We start from the raw sequence: 16,879 nt of genomic DNA, 5'->3' as shown, positions 1-16,879 counted from the left end.
AATGAAGTTTCAATTACAACCATATCTAATAAACCTAATTAATAACCACCCCTATTATTATTAATAAAACAGTATTTATATAGTTCCAACATATTACACAACGCTGTACATTAAATAGGAGTTGCAAATGGGATACAAACAGTGATATAGGAAGAGGAGAGGACCCTGCCCTCAAAAGCTTACAATATAGGAGGTCGGGGAAGTATGAGGGGAAATATGGAATGGTGAGTAAGTAGCAAGGGTTAAAGAGACAGAAAAAAATAGGTAGGCAAGTTTGAAAAGATGGGTTTTGAGACCTTGTTTAAATGAGCAGAAAGTAGGAGCAAGCTGAATAGGATGACGAAAACCATTCCAGAGTGTCGGGGCAGCTCTAGAAAAGTCTTGAAGCCATGCATATGATGAGGTTATGAGTGAGGAAGTCATTAGTAGGTCACTGGAGGAGCCAAGAGAGCGGCTTGAGGGGGGAGGGGGGTTCTATCATATTAGAAAAATAGGTGAGACAAGAGCTGTAGAGGGATTTGAAGGCAAAACATAGCAAGAGCTTGAAGGTGAAATGAAAGCTAATGAAGGTAATTACAAAGAGTGGTAGCAGAACAGGAGCGATGGAAAGGCTGTGTATGGGGTAAGTAGGTGGGTAGGTAGGTGGGAAGGCTGTGTATGGGGTAAGTAGTTGGGAAGGATGGATGAATCTGGCTGCAGCATTCACATTAGATTGGAGAGGAGAGATTCAGTTAGTGGAATACAAGAGAGGAGGAGGTTACAGAAGTCCGGACGAGAGATGATAAGAGTATGTACAAGGAGTTTGGTGGTCCTTGGGGACAGGTAGGGGCAGATTTTGGAAATGTTGCACAGGTAAAAATGACAGGACCTATAAATGTTCTAAATATGGGAAGTAAGGGAGAGGGCAGAATCAAAGATGATACCAAGACAATGTGTCTCAGAAGAGGGATCAATAATCCCTTACACTTACAATTGCCATGTCACTGATTAACCTGATCGGGGGTTCCTTCAAAAAATGGCGTAAAGGGCCCAAACCATGAGACTGTAGAATAGATCATAGACTGGAGTAACAGCAGGATTCCTTCGTATTTTTAGTTGCTATATTAACCAAATTTAAAAGGTTGAGTTTTTAAAGATATCCTACGATCATTTTTTATTATGGACCTCAATTATTCCTGAAGAAGTGGTTAATGTAGAAAAGAACAGGAGGGAGCCTACAGGCAATATAGATGGCTAATACATTGTGCTCTTCTTCGATACTGTTTCAGCAGTCCAGGTTCTCTTTAAGACTTTCAGTATAAACCTGTATTGTAGTCTCTCAACTCCACAAATTTCTGTAGAGAGTTATTTATCCTGTATAATATATAGAATATTGTGTAGTTCACATCCTAAGTGTCCTCACTATCCATACAAAAGTGGAACATTGTGCAAAATAATGTAAAAGGAAACGGGACATTGGTAGATCTAAGTTGTCAGTTGCTCTAACTCGTCTCCAAACTAAGAATATTGCATGTTTTTTTCTTTTGCTAATATTTTCATAGATTAGCTATGGAGCTACAAGCCATGAGCTAAACAACAGAAACTTGTATCCAAATTTTTTCAGAACAGTCAAAAACTACAGCGCCACTTTTAGTATCCTATTGAAGTTAATTAAACTCTTTGGCTGGACATGGGTTGGAATCCTAGCCTCAGATGATGACAGCGGAGAGAAAGAAGTTCAGGAGTTGGCTAAAAGTATGACACATGAAGGCATCTGTGCTGCTTTCATAATAAAAATTCCGCTAGATTTATTTAAAAGGGAAGAGGAAATTGAAAAGAACCTTAAGAACATTAGAGAGTCGTCAGCTCAAGTGATTATAATCTGTGGCTCCAATTCTTATTCCATGGGTTCATTTTTGAATGATCTCGAGGAGAAATTAAGTAACAGAACTCTGATCCTTCACCCATCTTGGGCAGTCCACAAGTTTTTTGTGAATCATTACCCCAAAACATTTAACGGAAGCTTGGCCCTTGACATGATAGAAATTAAACTTCCAGAATTAGCAGATTTTCTGAAAAACATTACGCGTGGTAAATATCCAAATGACTTGTTACTTGAGAACATCTGGATGCTTAATGGTTGTTTAACAAGTAAACCAGAGAAGAATCAAGATTTAGGAAAATATTATGGTATCAAATTCCGTAACTGCACCGGAGAGGAGCCCTTGACATCAATTCCTCGATTTTTGCAACCTGGTCTTTTCCCACGTGTGTATATCGCAGTCTCTACTATGGCTGTGGCTATAGAAAATCTGTTTTCTGGTTTTCAATCTACCAATAGGAAAGCTGTTCCAATGTATGCAATCAAGCAACATGTAAGTTACACATATGCTGTAATCATAAAGTAACAATATCACTTTTTGTTTACTAGTCCACACTTAGTATTTTTGTTTCCTTATTTAAGTTATCTCACTCTCTGAAGAACCTCATATACATTGATCAGACCAATTTACAGAAATATTATGATAAAGACAATGAAATTATTGCTAGGTATTATGTGGAGAATTGGATTTTGCTTGATGAAGTTAGGCTTGACATTAGATGCATTGGTCACTTTAACCCTTGGGTTTCTGCTGAAGATGACCGTATGGTTGTGAATGTCAATAGAGTGGTATGGAAATACAATGGACTGCAGGTAAGAAACTATTGTTGTAAAATAATGAACAAAAAAATCTATTTTTTAAGCCTGAGCATGTGAAACTGAGCAAACGATGAATTAAAAAATATGCAGAAGTTAGGCTTTAGTGACAAAAGATCGAAACGTTCAAAAGTAGGGGCACCTAGGGTTGCCATGCAGGCTGTAAGGCCCTGATCCAGCACCAGTGCTCACCAGATGCCAGTCCCCCAGTCTCCTAGTACACAAGGGATGGCATCTGGGTAAGGATGGATAAAGGACCAGGAAGCCACAGATAATGCAGTATAAAAGATTCCAGCAAAGACAAGTCTAGAATACAGAGCCAGAGGTCATACATGGGTAGTCAGTCCATCAAATGAGGTACCCAAAGGCAAAGGCAAAGCAGAGTCAGGGCAAGGGCAAGAGGTCGGTCCAGGCAGCATACAATCACAGGGTCAATAAACGGGCAGAGTCAGTAACTGTAAATCTAACAATTACACACATCAGCAGCAACTCAGCCAAGTTTAAAGCTACAACATGCAACCGGTGACTGTGAGCAGAAAGGCTATAAAGTTCCAGTAGTGGCAGCGCAGGATTGGGGCCAGAAACCACTCTGCTCATTGGCTGCAGCATAAACTACAAATCCCCTCCAGCTGTGCACAGCCTAAATGTATGTGCTGGGGAAGCTGACAAAGATAAATGTGGAAAGCACACAGCTAAAGAGAAGCCAGGAATGCTGGAAGCTTCAGAGGACAGACCACTAATTCCTGGACCTCGTCTGCTGCTGCAAGGGAATAACCATCTTCTGCTCCTGTAAGGAATAAGCAGGGTGTGCTATACTGCGGTGGCGCACAGCTCATGATAGCCAGAAGTGCATCTCATAACTCAGGCATTGACTATTTTTGTACTAATTGAGCTTGGGTCTTCCAATTTGTGCATGAGGTCTCCTATCATATTTTAGGACAACATAAAGACTTACAAAGATGAGTTTAAGTATTCATATGTGATTAATATGTGATCTGCAGGTCAATTAGACATACACTTTTAACAGTATATAACTCCTGCCTGTTCTTTTCCAACCAGATTCCAAAATCTCAATGCTCAGAAACATGTCTGCCAGGAAGCCAAAAAGTCACAAAACCGGGAATTGATCAATGCTGCTACAACTGTGCTCCATGTTCCGCGGGTGAAATTTCCAATATATCCGGTGTGTTAAAATGTAAATGTATAGGGGGTGATGGGTCACAAAGCGTAAAAAACTTTCTTTAATAAATATCTCTATATATGTGTGAAGGTAGGTTCTTGCAGAACCAGGTAGGATCTTGCAGAAGGCACAGGCTATGAATATCCGATTGCCAACTGAAAATCAGGAAGACATATTTTTACCCCGTTGAGGAAAATCAAACCATGCTTCAATTTTTTTTTGCCTTCCTCTGGATGAGTCCTGTATATAAATCTTGTAATTTCTTTCCCTAGAATATGCAAGTTTTCTGGTATGCTTATTTTTATGTTTTATTCATTTATTTTTTGTGGCTAACCTCAATGGTGTCTTTTTTCAACTTGACCTAAAACAGCAATTTTTTTTCCTATGTCTTAAAAGAAGAATGGGGTTTTCTTGTAGAAATAGTATATAGCATATTTCTTTAACATTATTTTTCTGTTCGCATGGTCATAAATATCTCAATTTACACATCATGTACATTAACACATCATTTAGGTTCATATAGAAAAGAATATCATGAATATTGTTCCGCACAGAGAGACTTGCATGTGCTACGGCTTGCATGGAGGTGGTGTGAGCCCTGAGAAGGGCCAAGGTGCAGAGTCTAAGCAGTAACCAAGTCTTCTTTCAAATAATATTGCAGTTTTGCAGCTCAGAGGAAAGAACATTTTTCATGTGCTAAGGCTGGAAGGAAGCCAGGTAACTCTCTTCACCAACACTCAGCATTGTTAATTAATTATGAGTAGCCAGTTTGGTAATTTAAAAACACATCTTAGCTTTTAAACAATATACTAAATTAGGTTAAACCAATGCATATGGAAGCCATTTTTACAATTTCGCAGCTTCTAAAGTTATCAGCAAAGGAAAAATGTATTTTTCTATAGTCACAAGGAGTTGTGTTTATTTGCACCATATTTTTAACATTATACAAAAGTGTGGCTAACCCTTTAAACGTAATGTAATGTGTTTTAAATAGTTTCTTTTTAAACATTTTTTGGGGCAGATCCTTCCCCTTCCATCTTACAACTTAAAGGTAAACCCACAGCCTCCTGGTATACATATGTCACATATCCGGGAAGGGTGTGGGCTGCTCTTGTTGCACATGCAGATTGGGCTTGCTTCATATGGGGCTTACCCGAAATGTAAAAAAAAAACAATCTCACACATGTGCAACACTTTTATTTACATTTTCAGAAATACATATCACGTGATGTCTTGCCTGCTCAGTGCGAGCTTTGGTGACATGGAAAAGACCTTGGAAAAAGAAAGGCAGCTATCCCAAAGGGCATTTGTGTACTTAAAAAGTGATCTTATCAAATTGACCCCCATCCATTATGGTTCCCTTTATCCTTTGTACATGTTAAGCTCACTGGTTTATTTGAAGGGTTATAAGGATGTAAGTTTAAACATCTATATTTTCTCTTGCATGAATTTAAGAGAATAGACACGTGTTTTCAACTAAAGAAATTTTACACAAAATTGTAAAGAATAAAGCTTCATAAGTAGAATTCACAATTATAAACATCATATAAAAAGCAGAGAAGTTAATAAATAAATGTTGTAAACATTTTCTTTTAGATAGTGAAAATTGCAATAAGTGTCCAGAATATGAATGGCCCAATCAGAAGAAAGATCTATGCATCCCAAGACTAGAAGAATTCCTTTCCTTCGAAAATGAAGCCATCACTGTGGTTATTATATCAATATCCATTTTGTTTCATGTTAAAACCATTTTAGTTGTCATAGTTTTTATCTTGTTTTCTCATACCCCAACTGTTAAAGCCAACAATAAGAGCCTCAGCTTTGTTCTTCTGTTCTCCATTATGTTGAATTTCCTGTGTGGGTGGCTGTGGAGATATTCGCCATTCTGGCATCAAATGCAGGACTTCTAGGCTGTATATTCTTTCCCAAATGCTATATAATTTTATACAAACCAAAACTGAACACCAATATTTGCTTGCTTGACAAAAGATCGATTTAAATACATTCATGTATCAAAATGCTCCATGTTTTTACCCATTGCATAATGTTACCTTTTTTCCTTCTCATTCTGTATCTGCCAAACTTTTCACTGGCATACAGTCAAGCTAAGAATTGCTAGTATAATCTGCCTTAAAACAACTTTTGAATACATCACCAAATAAATGTTTTATTTTTTGCAAAAATTACCCAGGTGAGGCTGTTTGCTCCTCAGTATTGATTTCCTTCCACAAGATTCATTATCTAATATCTTCAAGATGGTGCTGGCAGAGAGGTTATCTTTCTTCTCCGTGTACGAGACCTAAATTCTTTTTACCTTGCTATCCAAGTATTTCTGACTTGATACACAAAAAAAAACCTTGCCACCCTCTTTATTTTTCCTCTGACCTACTAATGACTTTCTCACTCATAACCTCTTCCCATACCTGGCTCTAAGTCTTCTCTACAGCTGCCCCGCTCTCTGGAACTCCATCTCTTTTTAGACTTGCTCTTACTTACACAAAAAAAACATTAAAAACTTTTTCAAGCCTGCCTACCTATCTTCGACTGTCCCTTAACCCATCTATTAGATTGTAAGTTCCATTGGGCAGGATCCTCTCTTCCCCCTGTGGCATTATTTGCAGGTCTAATATACAAGTTAGTCATCTGCAACCCCTACTTTTTGTACAGTGCTGAGTGATATTTTTATGCTTTGTAACTAACGCTTATTATTATTATTATTAATAATAATAATAATAATAATAATATTAATGATATACAGCAGTTTTTCCTCAGCCTTTTAATATGGAGGAACCCCTAAAATATATTCCAGGCTCTGAAGAAACCCCTAATACTATATCCCCAGCTCACAATACGTCAGTGTGGTGGTCAATTGCGAAGAATGCCTTTTAGATTACTGGCTATTGGGAAGAATGTCATCGTTACAGTTACCCAAAAAGATCATTGATGTCACCTAAACTGACCTGAGAGACAAACAGTACTAAAAAATCTATTTACCTTAGACTCTACTGAAACTGTTTATGAAAAAGTATCAGACTTTGCTCACCCACATACATTCACCTTGTGCGCTTGTGTAAAAAGCAACAGATTGGCTGTACCATGGCCTTACCATTGCTTAAAATGAAAATAAAATACTATTCTCTTTACTATACACATTTATAAAGTGTCACAATTGCCTCTTCCTCACTAAAGTGTAGGCAGTTCTGACCCTGGGAGCGTCTGTTTTATCAGCTTCCCCCATCCCGCCGGCCAATCAGATAATAGCCTCCCAAACATTATTGGCTAATTAGTTAGCTTAGACACAGCACTCAGCGTTTGTGCAAGGTGTCTCCACTAGTGCCGAGCCCCCTAACTCTGATGAGCATCTCCTTTAAACTTGCTGTTTAATTTAGAGTTCTCTCTTTCCAGCTTCCGTGTTAACCCTTTATTGCCCAGTTTTGCTTGTTCCCTTGTGCTGTTCTAGTGTTCCTCTGTTGCCGTGTCACCTGTGCCTCTTGTTGCTTCCTGTGTCGCCTGTGTTTCCCAGTATCTGTGGTTGTCCCCCATGTCTCTGGTGTTAATTTCCTGAATTCCTAGTATTTGACCCCTGGCTGGTGACCTGACCTTTCTTGCTTGCTGCCTGCCTTGATCCCGGCCTTACTTGACTATTCTTCCGCCTAGTAATTTGGTATTATGAATCATCCTGCCAACCTTCATGTTCCCAAGGACCGCAACCTGGCAGTACCCAGTAGCGCAACATCCTCACCACCAACGGCTCCTGGAGAAGTCCTGGTTTCTGCTTGGTCTCTGTGGCTTTGCCCTTCTTAGGGGTTATACAATTCTGTGCAAGCCATAGTGTCCCCTGGGGGCCCCGTCTCTCCAAGCGTGACATAAAGCACAGTAATTTGCTCTATAATGTGTTTGATTTAGGACCCCTAAGTTGGAGCTGAACAACTGAACTGATGGTTTCTGTTAAAATCAATAAAGTGAATTAATATTTATTCTTGTATATTTTATGTATGGAAAATGAATTTATAAAATATGGTTTTTGGTGTAATTGCATCATAATAATGAAACATTTTTCTTTTTGAAACTCCTTTTTTAGTATAGTAGGTTGTGGTAGGACCCTGGTTTTCCATACTATTTTATGTAGTTAAAATGTATGTTTATATGAAAATGTATGTATATTTAAATCAAAAAATATTTTGAGCTCTATTAATAAAACAGGAAATCTTTAAGGTTGTTAAGGGTATTTCTCTCCTCACTTGCAAATATGTATGCCACCTCTCAATGTGTTAGCAAAATAGGTAAAGAAGAAAATGAAAGAGGTTTGAGCATCATGTTTGAGTACTTCCCACTTCCCACACTACATATCTCCTATTGTGTGTGAAATTCCCCCACCTACTAGATTGTAAGCTCTTCGGGGCAGGGTCCTCTCCTCCCATATCACTGTCTGTATTAGTCTGTCATTTGCAATCCCTATTTAATGTACAGTGCTGCGTAATATGTTGGTGCTATATAAATCCTGTTTAATAATAATAATAATAATAATAATAATCTGAACATGTCATTCAGCTCCGTGTACAGTGGGTAGAGGACAAGCGGCTTTCCGCAGGTTCCATGGAATCTGCAGATGAGCTATGGAGCCACTGTGTAGTGGCGCTTGGTCCCCCGTAATCACAGCAAGGGTGAATCTCAATTGGGGGAAGTGACATGATGGATGATTATGATTTTTGTGACAGCTTGTGGGGGCCAATACACTCCAAAATTAGAATGAGAGGAGGATGTTGCTAGAAAAATAAAGTGGAGGACACCAGAATAGGACAGTCAATCACAACCTGCACTAGAGGTAATTAACCTCTATTCCCGGGGATCTTCTCAATAAATGCGGCCGTAGTCGAATCATTGGAAGTTCGAGGCAATTTTCGCCAGAATGCAGAGGCGTTCTCATTCATCCCTAGTAATCGCATTTATAAGCGGTAGAGAAAAAACTGAAGTGATAGAGGAAAGCTAACTGCACTTTCAGAATCAGCATATCTATGTTAGTGTAAATTAAAAATTGAAGTCAACAAACAATTTCTTCAAAATTGTTCCCCAGTGTTGTTTAAAAAAAATTAGGACAATGTAAATATAAAAGTAATATTTGATAATAATTACTGGTAATATTTGATATTTCTCCATAAGGACACGACACAGCCGTGACAAAAAGGATGTACAACAAAGCCGGGAACTCTCCTGTATCCAAGAAAACAGCTTTCTGAGCACTGAGATGTTGGAATCTGCCAGAAACACGTTTTTTTTATTTTTTTACATGTGGATATTGATTTAACTTAAATATAAGTTCCCTCATTTGCTGTGGATAGTGGTAATAATGATAAATAATTTCATTTGGTTAATTGTCACAATATGAGAAAACAGGAAACAGAAAACTAATGCACCAACAATTTGTGACCTTTAAGCAAGTGAAATCACAACAGGTATTTGTTTGACGTGGCAGCATTACCACATGTTTTCTTGGATGCTATATGCAGTATGCAGGGTGATTTACTGGTTCTGTAAACCTGAATTGGTACTGCTTGCAAGCACTTGGAAAAAGTTGTGTGAGCAGAGGGAGAAGATTCCAAATCCACCAATCATACATGGCAATATAGTTACTTGTATGCTGGCTTGTTTTTGCAGGAATAAGCCTGTTGTTGATATTAATCAAAGAAATGACTACTGGATTGGCAATCACAGACACTTGCTATTGCAACAAAAGTGGGGAATTTGTTAAGGCTTCTGAAAAGTTGGCAAAAATTTTCAGAAGCAAATATGAATGCATTGTGCGACCACCTCATCCTTTTCCTTTATGCTGCATAAAGGTGCATCATCTTATAGGCAGATTCAACATTTAAGTTAAGAGCACCTGAGCTGCTTAGTTACTGCATAGTTCAGGTGTAATAAGTCTCTAGGCTAGGTGGAACTATACCCAAGGGCACCTATCTGCCCCAAATACCATTGCCATCTCTCTTTATTCTTTCTTGCTTTGTTAAAAGCCAGCTTCTTAAACTGATATACATTTTTTGCATTCTCTCCCTGAGAATATATTAGATCCTCATACATGTGGCCAACTTTACACCCTTTGCCCAATATTTTCCAGGAATTATTGGCACATGAACATACACCATCCTCAAATGACTTCTGACTGAAAGCATATTGACCATCAATAAATGATACAGACATCAGACTCCCAAAAAAAAAAAGAGTTTATTTACTCTTGTGGTAATACAGTCAACAAATTGTTCCATGGAAATAAATCTAAAAATCTTTTGTTTTCTTAATGAGAATTGTTCAAAGACACAACAAAATTATACAAATAATGGATGACAGCCAAAAAAGTAAACTAATGATGGTGGCCACCCGTTGGTCCTAACTACTCCCAAATAATTATTATGCATCGCAATATAGATTACAGTGTTTAGCAGATTTGCAATTTGAGGTAAATCACTGCTGGGTCAAGATATATGTTTTCTGTTGTTTGGAGAATAAAGGAAGATCACTGTAGGCTCTAACCGTGTGCTGTTGTTTTGAAATGTTTCATGGGAGTAAACCCACTTCTGTAGACTTGGTGACCCACACATTTAGATTAAGAAGCCAACTAAAAACAATGATATATAGATTAGTGTACGAATCAAAAATATAAATGGTTAGGGAAAAGGAGTAGTTAGGCAACCAGATGGTAACCATCATTTGTTTAGCTTGTTAGGCTTTTCACCAAATGTTCCATACTTTTGTCATTTCTTTTAAAAATTCTCATTAAGTAAAATAATTTTTTAGATATTTTTTCATGGTATAACTTCTTGGCTATATGAGATCCAACTAAACTGCGCGTGAAATTTAATTTTTTTTTTTTTTTCAAGTGTTAAATTGCATGTGGTCCAATGCTACTTTTTCTTTCCCTTCCCCTGTCTGGCCCTGTTTTACCCACCACATGTTTATGGTAGAAATGACACTTCAATACAACTGTTAATAAGAAGAGCTTCATTGTGCCCATTCGTTCACTATAAAAAACAATGCCATGTTTTGTCTTTTGTTTTTTCTAAGACTGAACTACAGGTAGTCCCTGGGTTACATATGAGATAGGGACTGTAGGTTTGTTCTTAATTAGAATTTGTATGTAAGTTGGAAAAGGTACATTATTTAAAAAAATCCAATTAGGACAGATGTTTGTCTTAACATAATATTAGACAACATGGTGTCAGTTACTGTAAAAAAATCCGCACTGTGAGCTAATCACAAACAAAGCAAAAAAAAAAAAAAAAACATTACGGAGCCTAGACATTCATTAACTTCGGAAGCAAGCTATGTTTGATACGCAACTACTGCAGAGTTTTCTTGGTCATTAAAGAATTACAAGAGCTTTCAGAACAGCAAAAGACTTCTTATGCAAGACATGCAAACCGCCCCTCCTCCCTTCAAGCCTCTGTCCTGCACACAAGCGAGCAGGGGGGCCCCGTCCGTAACTAGGTGTCGTCTGTATGTCTGATTTCCTTAATTCAGGGACTACATGTATAGATATAACAATGTCTATATTCCTATCTGAATAAAAGAAAATGTTTTACATTCAAATGTATAACCCCAAGTAATGTAGCCCACATGACCCCATAAATCCAACTAATCTCACCTGATTATTCTTATTTTTCCAATCAATTAGCGAATGTTTGATTTCAAACTAACAGAAGCCACAAAAATCACAGCAAAATTTCCCAAAACTTTTGGTGAATAAAGTCTTAACAGTTCTGAAGACTAAATGGTATTAACAATGCTTTATCTGCTTTATAAACTGTGCTGCCTCCAACGTGTCACAAGGCTTTTATGTACTGGTTTAACCGCAGAGGAAAAATGCTACATATAAATATTACATTACAGAAATGTAATATTTAATAACATCTGAAAGGATATACAATCCTCAATCTTCCCTGAAACTTATGTCCACCTGGGTTATGCTGCCTATAATTGGCAAACTATCAGAAAACATTGGGAATGATTTAATACAAGAGTAGAAACTGTTCACTTAGCAAAGTGAATGATAATAGTTTGTAAGTACATGTGTGTACTATGAATACTAAATTGTGAGAAAAATATATAATAATATTATCTGTACATTATTGAGCTTCATTTTGTATGTAATTGTCCCTGTCTTCCTAAAGTAATAATTACTATAAGAAAAGATAATAATATAATAATAAGATAATAATCTAAAGAAAAATTACCTCTGTATTCACCTGGTATCTACAGTTTTCTTCATCTTTTGCCTTATTATCTAGATGGGAACCATTGTGGGATGAGAGAAGAACATGGAGACCATTGACCATGAGTTCAACCGAACGATATACAGGATCTGTAGTTCTGTTAGATGAATAATCTCCATAGTCTGGTAAACGTTCCAGACCCGTACAATTGTGAAGAGATATCTGATAAGTCTTTCCATAAAAGGTATTTTTCACCATTGTAATCTGCTTTAAATTTCCCTCCCAGATACCCCCCCAATACATCACCACGCACATCACCCGGAAGTGGGGATGTCCCGTCTGCCTCACACAGACGCTGCTGCTGCTCTGCATCTCCAGAGGGATGCAAAGCACAATGCAGGACTTCTGCATTGTGCTTCACATACCACTGCTGGGTGGTATTACATGAGATCAGCATGGCCTCCAATAAGCCAGCCGTTCCTTCCATAATATAAACATTGTGGTGTCTGTCCCATACAACCGCAGTATGCTGTGTAGGTAATTGAGTAGATGATCTAGCATGGTTCAAGAACCTCCTCGTCCTCACAGACAAAGGGCAAACAAATTATGTTAGTAAACCATGATGACCAGCCTCCTTCTATCTCCTTCAATGACAAATCCCACAGACCTTCTGAAGCGGGACACAAATATGGGTGCTCATTTTCAGCATGGCATGTTTGGTTCAGTGACTAATGACTACTTACAGGTGCCACATCCTGCAATTTAATGTGAGGTTCAATGTGTAAAAAAGAGGAGGGATAAGGGGTAGATGATGAGGTGGTTGATCTTACATGGGTTGAAAGAAGAGATCGGCACATCCAAGGTTAGGGAGATGATAAAGAAGAAGAAAAGATGTTTACATGGCAGCAATATAGTAGATGAATGATAAAGAAGAAGAAAAGATGTTTACATGGCAGCAATATAGTAGATGAAGGGAGATAGGCAAGCCCAGTGACCAGTGAAGGCAAATTTCAGTTTCCAGTTGCAGTCATCCTGCTTCATCATCTGCAATCACCACAGCTGCACGGGAACAACTGGGGTCCTGGCAGGGCAACGTTTGATCAATTGAGGCCAACAAGTGTTTGGTTATTCTTTGCATTATCACCATTGACACCATTTTTGCATGGCTTGCTTTATCTCCATTTGATAGGGCAGAGAGCATCTGCATGTTCTGTACATTTCATTTACAGCAAGGCAAATACATTATCAAACTAGACACTACATATACGAATGCCATAGGGGAATTCACCACTTAGTACATTGGTAGGCCCACTTTATCCACACCCAGAGTAGACATCAGAAGACTTTGCCATCTTGCAGCTGTCTCTTCCTCCACCTCCCTTCCTTTTGTTCATGACAAAGATGTTGCCCCTGCTATGGTTAATACTAATATGACAAGGGCAAGCAGGCACTGGGGCCACCATCACCCTCATCATCAACATACCCAGACCATCCTATAGTCTAAGATTTTTTTCAGCCATACCAGGGCCCCAAGCACATCTTCATAGGGCCATGCTAAATTGACATCTCATGCAACCCCCCCACCTTTCTTTTACCTACCTTTTCCCAAAATCCCTCCTCCTTCAAACTCCATTCCCATCCACCAAACTTACAAATTCTTGCCTTCTTTCACTGTTAATCACCCTCTTCTAATCCAAATCATGAACTTCTTCAGTCCTGTTACATCAGATGTCTGGCTGATCCAATTCCCCCTGGCCAACTTTGTGCCCATTTCTCCACTCTGGCCAGTGATCTAACTAAACTCCTCAACCTCCCCCTTTCTACTTTGCTAATCCAAATCAAGAACTCCATTGGTATCAGTGACTCATCCATCTCCCCCCCCCTGATAGAGAGTCATCTTTTGTGCTGAAAGGGATTAACCTGCAAACTGTAACTTTCAAGCACTTGTTTTTTTTTTCGAAGTCAGCTATACTGCATGTGTCAAAGCTCTATTGTAAAGATTTATGATACCAGCATGTGGTTTTTCAGCCTTACTACAAACTGTGTTGTTTCAGCACGGGGCGGTATAGGCATTGGCAGACCCATTTTGTCCATATTGTAGCACCCCCTCTGTCAGTAACTGCACAGTATGACAATTATCACCACTTTTCAGCAGTGCCCAGGCCAAACACCGCTTGACTGAAAAATGGTATCTTAAGAGCTTTAATAAATGCTTTTATATCATTATAAAGCAATGAATATTGGAAATTTTTATTGGCAATGCCTGTAAGGTACGATATATGTTCTACAATGTTGAAATAAGATATTTTATGTTTGAGGTGACATTTCACCCTCCTAATTGTGCTTCCACTATGAACTAATTAATCTAAGGAACCTTCCAGAAAATAAATTGGACTGTTTCCAGGTATAAAAAGGAAATGTTCATTTTCTTTGTTGTTTTGGGTGACAATTTTTGCTATTTTTATTTTAAGAATTTTTTTTTTATATTTAGCTGTACCATTATTTTTATCAAGCATACATATTGTCCACTGACAGCACAGGTAACATATCTTATTTTCAGTACACTAAGAGACAAGTGTTGGGAGCCAATTAACATAACTGCATGTTTTTGACGAGGAAATTGGGGTGCCCAGAGTAAACCTGCCCAAACACATGAAGAAAACAAATAAATGGGTGATATTTATAAGAAACACATTTTGTCATTGTTGTGGTGAGCCCCCATAAATAAAGTACACCAAATATTGAGTATTCATTTTAAAGCACACAGTTTGGCTCTATTATAAAAAATTAAATTTGACATTCCCTCACGCTTTATCTTGTGGAGAATCAATTGCTGCCATTGAAACGCATGGACCTAAGATATTCCCCACCAGGGAATGTTAGAGAGATTTCTGATTCCCTATTTTATGAATAGATCCCTTTATGTCACCCCTCTGAGGATTAAAGTACACAAAATATTGTTGCAGTCATCAGAATAAGTATTTTATTGTGAACCCCACAAACATTCACAGATTAGTATTTTCCCTTCTTTTATTAATCAATTTGTTTATAAATAGGAATTGCTGTTTTTTATTCTATGACATGCCTAACAGTATTGTGCTTCCTGCTTCAATTATCAATGACAGAGCTTGTAGAGTTGTGGAGTGTGTTTTTGTTGTTTTTTATACTTAGTGTGTTTAACAAGCACTTGGTGTCATTGTTGTTAGGACCATTGTAACTTGTAAACCTATGAATATGCAGTGGTGGCACAATTACTTGGTATTAGGAACAGAAGTCACAGTCCCACTGCTGCACTGAAAACAGTCTGTACATAAGGGAGGCTATGAATTTGGGGTCTTGGTTGGTTAGAAAAAAATCTACATAAATTCTTGTACTCTTGTCGCTTGGTTATATCAGCTTAGGGTGACATTCAGGCTTAGTGTGTGTGTGTGTGTGTGTGTGTGTGTGTGTGGGGGGGGGGGGTTGTATTGGGGAAATTTGTCTTAAGAGGAAAAGGATGAGAAATAAGATATTTTTGATTGAAAAGGATTTAGGGTCAGAGAGCGAATTTGTGCTGGGGAAACATGCTAAATTCATTTAGAGTCAATATTCCCTATGGATTGCTGGGTTTTTGGTTATAAGAGGTTTCATCTTTTTTGAATGGCCACATGGACATCCTATTTAGTTATGCTGGACAGCAAGCGTCAATCATGCAGGAGATTCCGAGTCATGTGACAGGGCATTTCATTGTTGGCGAATTACCAAACCATGACGTCTGTGTAATATAAATAGAAGAGCCATGGCAGCCACATTAAGCTTTCTGCAGGATTATTCATTTATAGTCTGTTAATAGGACAGAAAGGTGGCGGTTTTGGCATATATTGAATTGTGAGTACAATATAATTATATGGTTCCATGTTGGAATCTTCATTGACTTATGCTTGGCTAATTTGTAACTTCTAGCTAAGTAGTCTAGACTGGCTAGTACTAGTTTTCCACACATATATATATATATATATATATATATATATATATATAAGGGACTTTTACAAATCTTTATTCCATTTACATCACAATATCATTCTGGTATCACCAACAATATTTAACATCTATTCCCTAAATAGTTATGCAATAGCCTATAGTAGGTGACATTATTTTGAAATTAACATTTAATAACTAATATAATCCTAATATTATTCAGAATTTTTATGCATTTTTTATTGCAAAGAATCAAGGGTATTTATAATGTATTTGAAGAAATGGTTTTAGCTTTTTTTGTATATAGTTTGATGTAAGGAAATATACAGATTGAATTTATGGTCTGATGAAGTGGTTACTGTTTTTATTCATTAAATTAAATTTATTAAAAATATCCTTTTTATGAAAACAATGTGATTTAAATGTGATTTCCACAAATTACTTAGTGTGGTGAAACATTTTACATTGTTTGTTCAGTACTTTGTATACTTGGTATATTGTAACCAATTATACTACATCATTTTACAAATGTGTGCTACATATGGAATATTATTGCTCAGTGTATATTCAATTGTAAGCATATCATTTGTTACTTCAGATATACATTGTATAATACCATGATAATTATTACAATGTTACTATTACCATTGAAGCATTTATATACAACTTTGTTACTATATTATTTTATGTTGCTTTTCTTCCTTCTTTTTTCTCTTCACACTATCCCTTTTCATTTTTTTCTCCCTTTCCTTCCTCTTTCTCTTATCCTGGGAATTAAAACATACTGAGATATAGAGGTACTGACATGTTCTAATAATATTTAAGGGGATTATCAATTGAGTTTTCTGGCTGTATTCA

General features: G+C 37.5%; 1 pseudogene; it reads left to right on the top strand.

Annotated features, from left to right (window-relative positions):
- Positions 1-602: 602 nt before the first annotated feature.
- Positions 603-16,879, top strand: part of LOC140337774 (vomeronasal type-2 receptor 26-like) — a 97,731-nt pseudogene continuing 81,454 nt past the window's right edge.

The sequence above is a fragment of the Pyxicephalus adspersus genome, chromosome 9 (genome assembly GCF_032062135.1).
Source record: "Pyxicephalus adspersus chromosome 9, UCB_Pads_2.0, whole genome shotgun sequence".
Lineage (NCBI taxonomy): Eukaryota > Metazoa > Chordata > Amphibia > Anura > Pyxicephalidae > Pyxicephalus > Pyxicephalus adspersus.
The sequence above is the reverse complement of the archived record's forward strand: the minus strand, read 5'-3'. Positions and strand labels throughout refer to the sequence as shown.